We start from the raw sequence: 10,329 nt of genomic DNA, 5'->3' as shown, positions 1-10,329 counted from the left end.
CCTTTTCAAACCAAACAATGGCAACTGCAAAAGTCTCAATTCAATAGTCACTCATGTCATAGTCTTTAAATCTGGGAGGCAGATTGACTGCTCTCCCGGAACGGGTGCGCCTTACCAGGTTGGATTCTTCTCCATTACCTCCTCCGGGGAGACTCCTCGTGTCCATCGGGTTAACGCTCTCCATGTCCCTAGCCGGGACACCGCTGCTACCCGTACCTTCCAATGTCCGTGATTCTCCATTCCCTTCATTGTCCTTTTCTGCAAGTCTTTCATTCTGGTCACCTTCACTTATCTCCATTTCGCCTTCTCCTCCCGGTTGCTGCTGCTCTTCAGCCTCCTCTTCTTTGACCGCTGGCCATTGCATGATCCTGTTGACTCTTGCCATGCGGTCTTGGGACCACACTCTCCCATCGCTGAGTAATGCCGCTCTGCCATATACTTCTCGAACTTGCAAGGGTTTACTGTATTTGCTTTCGCCCTTCTTTTGAAGAGTTGGGAGTTTGACTCTGACCCATTCCCCTTTTTCCAGGACGATGTCCTTGGTGTTGTGCCGCTTGTTGTAGTGTGCCGCGTATACTTTTTGAGCCTTTTCCAGATTGTGCTGCACCACCGCTGGTGACCATTTACTGGTCACCGTCTTCTCTCTCCACACTACATTGTCTCTGGTGAATGGGAACCTGCCTCTCAATATTTGGAAAGGGCTGTATCCTAGCCCCGTAGGTGTAATCCTGTACGCCCATAACATGTTTTGGACCTCCACTTCCCATTCTTTCCCTTGCATTACGGCAGCCTGTATAGATCCCATAAGGACACGGTTGAACCGCTCCACTTGCCCGTTGCACGCTGGGTGATAGACTGCCGTATGCTTGGACTTTATTCCATTTCTCTCCATGTACCTGATCCATTTGTCGGAGGTGAACTGTGGCCCATTGTCACTCAATATTGTCTTGGGTATACCTTCCCTTAGGAACAGTGAGGTGAGAAATTTCAGCACCATGTCCGTGTCCATCGATTCCTGCACGTCAACTTCCGGCCATTTCGAGTATTTGTCAATGACCACGCATAGGTATTTGCCAATGCCTCTATTGTCAAGAACCGGACCTTTAGATGTCCACAGCAATATCTTCCCATGGGTTTTGGGGGCGGTCAAATTCTCCCAGCGCCGGCCTCAATGGTCTCAGAATTTTGTCAGCTCCTTGGCACTGGGCGCATTCTCTCACTTGCCTTTCTATCTGACTGTCCATTCCTGGCCACCAGTACATCTGTTTCACCCTGACCTTCGTCTTCACGATGCCTAGGTGACCCTCGTGGAGTTGTTTCAATAGCGCTGGGATTATGGCCTCCGGTGGTATCACTCTGTCACCTCGGTACAAGAAAATTCCTGAGTCACTCAACGACAACTCATCCCGAATCTCAAAATACTTCCTCAGATCTGCTTTGAGATTCCATTTTTCTGGCCATCCGGAAATTAGGTATTGTTTGACCTCCACTATCTCATGGTCCTTTTCATACGCCGCAGCCCATTCTTGTTTGCTTATCGTCGTTTCCATGTCGACCATGTCTGCCACCATCTCGTCCGCTCCTGATCTCTGGTGCTCCGGTTGCTGCAACTCGGTGAAGCTGTGTGGAGACTGTGGGGTGCTCCCAGTCCTCGTCGCCACTGTAATGTTGTCTGATGGTCCCCACAAATTACAAGAAGCATGGGTTGAGAACAGGCTTCCTTTATTCACTGAATATGCAACTTGGTTTAACATAGAGCGCCGAGCGTCTGTCTCTCGCTAGCTCCGGTCGCTAATGTCCGTTGGTCCCATCGCGCGCTTCTCATCGCCTCCCCTGCGCATGCGCCCGTCTCACGCTCTACCTCCTGGGCAGCACGTCATCGCGCTGGGCGCCGAAGGCTAGAGCGCAACACCACATTATCCACCCTCCGCTGCTTCCCATCAAGGCTAGAGCTATCTACAAGACTGCTTGTATCACCCACAAAGCCATGCACTCCCCCTCTCCACGCTACCTGGCAAATAAACTGAAACTCTCTGGAGGCTCTCTACACCATCACGTAATGCAGAAAATCTACTGCTTGAACCTCCCACTTTCAAGAAGGAAAGAACGATGGCCCAATCCTTTTCAGGCAACGCAGTGAGAATCTGGAACTCCTTTCCGCCTCAGCTCCGGACCACTGCCTCCTCCCAGGCCTTCAAAAGGGACCTCAAAGTTCTTCTCCTCCAAAGACACCTCCAAAAGTAATTCACGTCCTCTCTATTATCTGAAGGAAGACCTCCCATTACTGAAAATTCTACTCTCCATGACTATGGTTGTGCCTTCCCGTTGTGTTCTTGTGGTTGGAGTGTTTGCCATTAATTGCAGTATTATCCTTGTACTTGTGTTTGGTAGTCTTTTGTAACATGCACACACCACTTTTCCCTTGTAACACACAGTTTGCTACCTCTCACATTTTGTTTGCCTTTGATACTTGCATAAGTGCCACCATTGCCTACGTAACGTTTGTTCTTGTGCCTGAGTGTCTAGCATATATTGCAGTATTATACCTCTAATTGTACTTTGTTTTCTCTTGTAACCTGCACACTTGTCACTTTTTCCTCCTGTGCACTTTTTGCTACCTCATGTATTTTGTTTGCTCACAATTGTCACTTTACCTTATGTAACTTAACGTCTGCTTTTGTAATCTGTTCACGTGTAATATTCTCCTCATGTATCAGTTCTGTTCCTATTGTGAAGCGCTCTGACGTCTTTGGGTAAAGTCCGCGCTATATAAAAATGCATAAATAAATAATTAAATAAATTCAGAATATTAACGAAGATGTATGTATCCTTGGCTAGGTCCAGGAAATACAAGGCAGAATTATAATCTGCCTTCATTCTATATAGGACGGCCGGTGCTTAACAACGGGCCGCCCTTACAGGAGGGAACATATGGTAATCATGGCGCACCACACTGACATTTAATAGCCCAATCCACCATAAGCAAAACAAGCATTGAAAATGCAATAGGTCTCACATTTACGTGAGTTTAAGCTATTGGCATTTTAAATGACAATGACTTTTATTTATGTTTTAAAAACCAAAACATGAATAAAAGGCATTGTGATTTACAATGCCAATAGCTCAAATTTGCATACATGCGAGACGTATTGCATTGCAAAATGCTTGTTTTATGAATGTGTGTAGGCTGTAAGCTAGATAAAGTCTTTATATGTCTAGCCTGCTATTTCCGCACTTGTTACAATAATGCATTCAGTAGCCTATCGACCTGGCTTAATGTCCATCTCTTGTATCCCTTTTAAAGCCTTTCCCCTAAAGTCTCACCAGGTGCACATAGGTACTCCAGAAGGCTACAGCGCTTACAAGTTTACACTGGGCACACTGACCTTTTTATTTAGTGTTGACAGCGTAAGCTTTTTAATTAACCTGTGCTCGACGCAGTTATTATTCTAGTTTAAGCACATTGCACTTTATTTGTTCCACAGGTCCACCAATTGGCTAATGTCACCAGACGTCTGGACCTTTGTATATGCACATTTTAACAGCAATAGTCTTGATACAATTCTTATCTTATCCCAGGCATAAGGTATTTTATCTGCTGCACACACACTTTCACAGGTTCACTGTTTACAAAAATCTACTCACACGAACCCGTAATGCTTTGCGGCAGGAAGAGTTCATCAAGAAAACTGGTCATACTCTGTTGGCGTATCTTCGACACCCCCCCCCCCCCATCCCCACCCCCCTATCAGAGTGAGACTAATGTTATTAACAGACTTGGGGCAGTTTCACCTCAATCCAGAGAGGAGGAAGTGAGTCTCTTTCCAGAGTTCTGTCTTTTAAATGCCACCAGGACCACGTGTCTGTTTTATGAAGTTCTTTTAAATGTCATTCTTTGAATATATGTTTTTAATACATTTATTGTGTAGTTTATTGCAACGGTTTTGAATAGTCGAACAATATGGAATACTTACTCTGGCACGTCAATCCCCTTCATTTGCTGGTTTGTTACGTTTATGACCGATTCAGAAAGAATGTTTACATCTTTATTTTAAATATCTAGTATTTTTATGTGGTTTCCTTTTACCTGCTTTTATGCACACATGTAACTGTGCCCTATAGATAAATAGTGACAGTTAATGAAGCTAAAAGATGACAATTCCATGTTAAACACTCAAGGCTGTTTGCATGTATAGCTGAAAGTTATTTGCACATGCCTAACTTAGAGGTATCAAATGTTATGTTTTTTGGCCTTGTTCTGCATGTATTGGTTGGAGAGTAATCACTTGAGCACTATCTTACACATGATTAATCTTGCACCACCACATACCTATAGTGGTTTCAATGGTAATATTATATGTTGGGCCCGCTTGAGGGCAACATAATGTCTCCCAAAATGTTTTATATTGTTATGGTTTCAATTAAATACACAATAAAGTCTTGGAACTAGTGGTTTCAATGATCATTTTATCTGGTTGTTTCAATTGCAATGATTGTAATGCTCGACCAAGATTTTTAGCATCATGCTAAATGAATTGGTTTAAATTTTAAGCACATAAGCATTGTGCTGAATGAACTGGTTAAAAGTTATGCACTTTCGTATTACCTTGCACAGATTTTTAATATGATTGGTATGAGATTCATTTGTAATATATGTACAGTAGCTTAAATGTTGTTTTTATTCATTTTGTTGTAATGATTTTTATTAATCAGAATAAAACAGCACGAAGAACTATCCATTCATCTGTCCATCCGTCCAAGTATCCATGCAGGCACCCATTTCCATCCCTTTATCTATCTACTCATCCATTCAACTATCACCCCTCCATTCAAGATCCATCCATTGATAAATCCACTCCCCCAGCCAATACAACCATCTGTTCAGCCATTCACCCATTTACACATTCTCCATCCATGCCCAAACACCCCATCTATTCATAAGTTTATCCACCTACTCATCGATCTGTCCGTCTGTTCATCCATCCATCCATCAATCCAACATCTATCCACCTCAAACAATAATAATTCAAACATCAAGGTGATCAACCTAAATGAAAAGCCATGTAAGTACAAATCGTACCGCTATAATATATGACAGGAAAATAGTTTAAAAATGCAAAACCATAATAAAAACAAGCATTTACAATGCAATGGTCTCGCAGCATTAAAGGTAGAGCTATTGGCATTGCTCATGATTTTTATTTTTTAGATAATAAATAAATGGCATTGTCATTTACATTGCCAATAGCTTCATCGCTTACATATGCAAGACCTATTGCATTAGCACCCACACACAGAGTAAGTAGTAGAGTGAGAAGTTGATAGTAGGAGGAGAGAGTTATTAGTAAAGAGTATTAGATGGCGCATCAGAGCTGTGTGAATAATAACAGCTGTGAGCCCGTGCCTGAGGTGCATCATCAGAGCTGTGTGAATAATAACAGCTGTGAGCCCGTGCCTGAGGTGCATCTGAGCCCGTGCCTGAGGTGCATCATCAGAGCTGTGTGAATAATAACTGCGTCAGCCCCGTGCCTGAGGTGCATCATGAGAGTTGTGTGAATAATAACAGCTGTGAGCACCTGCCTGAGGTGCATCATCAGAGCTGTGTGAATAATAACTGCGTCAGCCCGTGCCTGAGGTACATCATCAGAGCTGTGTGAATAATTACAGCTGTGAACCCGTGCCTGAGGTGCATCATCAGAGCTGTGTGACTAATAACTGCGTCAGCCCGTGCCTGAGGTGCATCATCAGAGCTGTGTGGATATTAACTGCGTCAGCCCCGTGCCTGAGGTGCATCATCAGAACTGTGTGAATAATAACAGCTGTGAGCCCCTGCCTGAGGTGCATCATCAGAGCTGTGTGAATAATAACTGCGTCAGCCCCTGCCTGAGGTGCATCATCAGAGCTGTGTGAATAATAACTGCGTCGGCCTGTCATATGGTTATTACGTTCCCATAGGTTGTGTTAAGTTAGCATGTGCTTGTTAAAAGTTTAAACGCCATCTTTTCTTTCTGCTTCGGTTTGCACACGACACCTACTTGTTATTACAGCTTTTAACCTAGAAGAAGGATTTGATTTACTTCAGAATAATATATTATTGCACTGATATCAGTCGTGCCTGGAACATTTGGAACAACTGTCTGCACACTGAGAGCTGCACACTCTAACACAAGGTTATTGTAGGCCTGATCCTCGCACTACGTTAGTCATAACACAAATAATGTTTGTGCCAACTTTGGGCTTTACGTGAGTTCAAGATACAGTTACAGGAAATTCTAAACACACTTGATGCTGGACATGCTGAGAGCTGGTAGCTGTTGATGTGATCTCCTACTACTGAGAATTTGAGGTATGGGTTCGCCCAGCTAAAGCCCAAATGAGACCTTCTTAGATATAATATAATATGCTAATTAGGGTGCGCGAAATATAGGTGATACAGAATTCTATAGATTTTGCATCATAATATGTTATCACAGTTTGCTTATTATGGATTAGTGACTATGCTGCTGACTTTGATTTTTATAATATGTATGTTGGTATTATACAAGATACTGCGTTTGAGAATGTTGCATTGAAAAAATAAACATTTCAAACTTGCACGTGTTCTCATTGCCTCCCAGTTTCGGTTTGGAATGATAATATAACGAAAGAGTGTTCATGTGTTCCACGATACCTGAGGTATTCTAAGTTCAAGTTCTGGATTGTCTAAGACATCGGGAAGTATTTACTGCCGATGAGATACTGTAGCTAGCCTGGTAAGGGGATTTCTGAAACATAGGTGAGTTTTGGGTCACCCTGACTCACCCAGGTTCTAGGTCTCTGAGCACAGTTCTGTGAGAGAACGGAAACCCTGCGACATGGCGCCCATACGTTGGTTGGCCCTATAACATGACACTCGAGTAGTATATCATTCAAACCTTAACGCCTACATTCCCGTTTCCGGAAAACGGCAGTGTCGGAAGAACCTACCTATTTTTGAAATAGGTCATTTTCGAGCTTGAATATATCTAAAACGGTTTCTTTGAATTACTACCCAGTTGTGCTACAAAGTATAATTTGTTTTTTCTTCTTCCTGTGCTGACATGGCTCAAGCCGTGGACATCCCGCAGCATAGTCGCATTGCGGTGCGTGACCATTTGCGGATGTATGATGTTCCTTTGGATGGCTTGGCTGTGGTTCTGGTGGTGAGCGCGGAACATGCTTACCCGTACGAACTGTTTTATTCGTGGGTGACATTTCCGGCGGTGGACGCTAATTCTGGTGTGTTCCACACATACACTGCTTCAGATGTACCGGCAGCGTACGCTCCGTACAGAGCACTGGAGGTTCCTATTGACGCTTGGCAGCATGGAGTTTGGTTTGGTGGCGCCCTACCGCACGCTATGACCGCTCCGAGGTTAGGTCCTTTGTCCATTGCGGGCACTAGTTGGCCTGCTTTGGGTGGATTTACTCCTCACCCTAGACGTAACGCTTGTAATGTGGGCGAACTGCGGCAGCTTCATGATGTCGCGGTGGGAGTGATTAGAGCGCTTGTTCATTGCATTGGACGTAATGTTCAGGAAGCGGCCCCTGGAGGCGCACAGCTTCGAGCCGAACGTGCTGGTCTGAAAATCAACCCGGTCATGGTTAATTCTGTGATGGGTAAAAAGCCCCTGGAAAAGGACGATTTTCCGTTCTGGCTTGCTGAGAAATTCGGCCAGCTGGAAGCTGTGTTTCCTAATACGAGTCCGGGTGATAAGCACCGGATTCTTACACTGAGTTTACCGAAGGATCTGGCTCCTGAACTTGCTGACTGTGAAACCTGGGGAAAAACTTTTTCAGCGGTCTATTCGAGGTGCTATGGCTCCCCGTCTGTGACCAACCTAGGTGGGGTCCTTAAACGTGTTCAGGATGAACATGGACCGGAGGCGGCTGTTGAATTGGGCATGCGCCTGTGTGGCTCCTTTGAAGTGGTTTGCGGTGTGATCCTTGCGAGTGTCAAGGGTGATGCAGTGAACTTTCAAGTTGCTAACGCATTAGCGTTGGTTCCCGAGCCCGACCGGCCCCGACAGTTAGCAAAGATTATTGTGCGTGCTTACGCAATGGTGGGCCGCAATGCAAAGGGGGTTAAAACTTTTTCTGAAAAGGAAAAGAAACAGCCCCAGAGTCAGACATCGGAAATTAGTGGTCAACAAAAGTCCAAGTCGGGAGGACTTACATTCCGGAATATGCCCAGCGTGTCAAGCCTTTGTATGCTTTGATACAACCATCTTTTTCCAAATCATGCTGGCTGCCAGAGCATTCAGCAATTCTGCAGTCTTTGCAGGCTGATTTGCTCGCTTCTGAATACTTACAGACTCGTGATAACCAGACCAACCTGGTGATAGGAATTATCCCTGGGGCGGTGGGTTTCACGTACCTGACTTTTAATGAAGGAAATACAGTACCTATTGCTTACAAGTCACACTTGTACACTTCGGCTGAATTGCGTTTTTCCACTGTGGAGAAAGTTTTAACGGCTGTGCAGATGGCAATTCTTAAGGAACGTGCCCTGTCACAGGGAAAGCGCATGTTGGTTGTTACCCCGTGCCCTGCCTTAGAGGCGGTTACGAGAGCCAGTGTACCTAATTCCGAAGCTTTGCACCCTCGGTGGATTCAATGGGCTGCATCCTTGGCATCCCAGGATGTCACGTTTATTTTTGACGCCACTTTGCGGTCGCAGGAGTATTTACAGTATGAATTTGTTCATCCTGCTCCTTTAGCGATGCGGCCGTTGGAGGATTTCCATTGCATCATTTACACTGATGGTTCGGCGCAGGTTGCGCATGGCTCTAAACATTCCTACGTTTCCGCTTGCGCCATTGTGGTCGGTGCCATGGTGGACGATGAGTTCAAGTCCAGTGTCGTGCACACGCAGTCGCTTGGAGACTGCACCGCACAATTGGCAGAGTTTGGTGCTCTGATGCTTGCATTGGAGTACGCAGATCCAAGTGTGACGACTTTAATCGTAAGCGATTCTTACTACTGTGTCCAGTCTTACAATGAAAACTTGTTCTTTTGGATTCAGAATGATTTTCGTGATTCCAAAGGTAGCACAATAAAACATAAAACTATCTGGGTCCGAGTGGCGGAACTGAAAGAGAAACTGCCACTCGTGTTTGTGATTCATACTCTCGGTCATCAGCGCGTGGGGGTCCACGCTGTTGGCAACTCGCTTGCTGATGAAGCAGCGAAGTCAGCGGTATCAAAATACTTGGTTGCAGCAGTCACGAGGTCCAAAAGCAAAATCGATGATGACATCTTGGCAGCTGTAGCTGCAACGGAGAAGGGAAGTAAATATCCTGCGGGATTCCCTTCTAAATACACATACCACTTAAGTCCCGATAAGGTTCCTTATGTGAAAATCCCTGAAGTTGGCGAACGTCTAGTTCCCAACTCGGATCGCAGAGCTGCTTTGATTACAGCGGCGCATGAAGGTGTGGCGTCTGCGCATGCGGGCGTCTCGGCCACTGTAACTCAGCTACAACAGAGATTCTGGTGGCGGGGTCTGTACAAACAGACGCGTGAATATGTTCTTCATTGTGACGTTTGCCAGCAGATTAAGCCTTCTACTGCTACGTGTCCGCCTCAGACACAGTTGTACATCTCTAATAAACCACTTGGTTGCGTTTATTTGGATCACTGCGGTCCTTTTTCTTCTGATACTGCGTTCAAATACATCTTAGTAGCAGTTGATTCATGCACACGCTTTGTATGGGTATGGCCGCATCGGAGCGCTGATTCGCGGACTGTCATTAAGGATTTGCGTGTCTTTGTGGGAATTTTTGCCTGTGGTACTTTCCATTCGGACCAGGGTTCGGCTTTCGCCTCTAAGGCATATAAGGCTGCTATGGTTTCGTTGGGAGTCCAAGTCAAGTTTTCAAGCCCCTACAGACCCGGGGGTAATAGTGTAGTAGAACGAATGAACCGCGACTTAACGCAATCTTTGACAGCCCGAGTTATAGGCACTAGTAGAAACTGGCTAGCCCACCTCATAGGCGTGCAGCGTGCGCTTAATAATCTCCCTAGAAGGTCTCTGGGTGGGCGGACCCCATACGAAATGCTCTTTGGTATCAAGATGTATGTACCTGACCTTGATGGGCCGGACTACAAGGCCCAGGCCGGGGCCTTTGACGTAGATGAACATTGCAATGTTTTACAGAATCTACAAAAGACCAGAGACGGTCTTGCAAAGGAACATTTGCCCTCCACATCGGATGATGCGTTGCAGATCCCGGTAGTTGGCTGGCTACCCCAAGTTGGAGAACTGGTTCGGGAGAAGATCGATAACAAGAAAGAGTTTGGTCCCTCATA

The sequence above is a fragment of the Lissotriton vulgaris genome, chromosome 7 (assembly GCF_964263255.1).
Source record: "Lissotriton vulgaris chromosome 7, aLisVul1.2, whole genome shotgun sequence".
Classification (NCBI taxonomy): Eukaryota; Metazoa; Chordata; class Amphibia; order Caudata; family Salamandridae; genus Lissotriton; species Lissotriton vulgaris.
The sequence above is the reverse complement of the archived record's forward strand: the minus strand, read 5'-3'. Positions refer to the sequence as shown.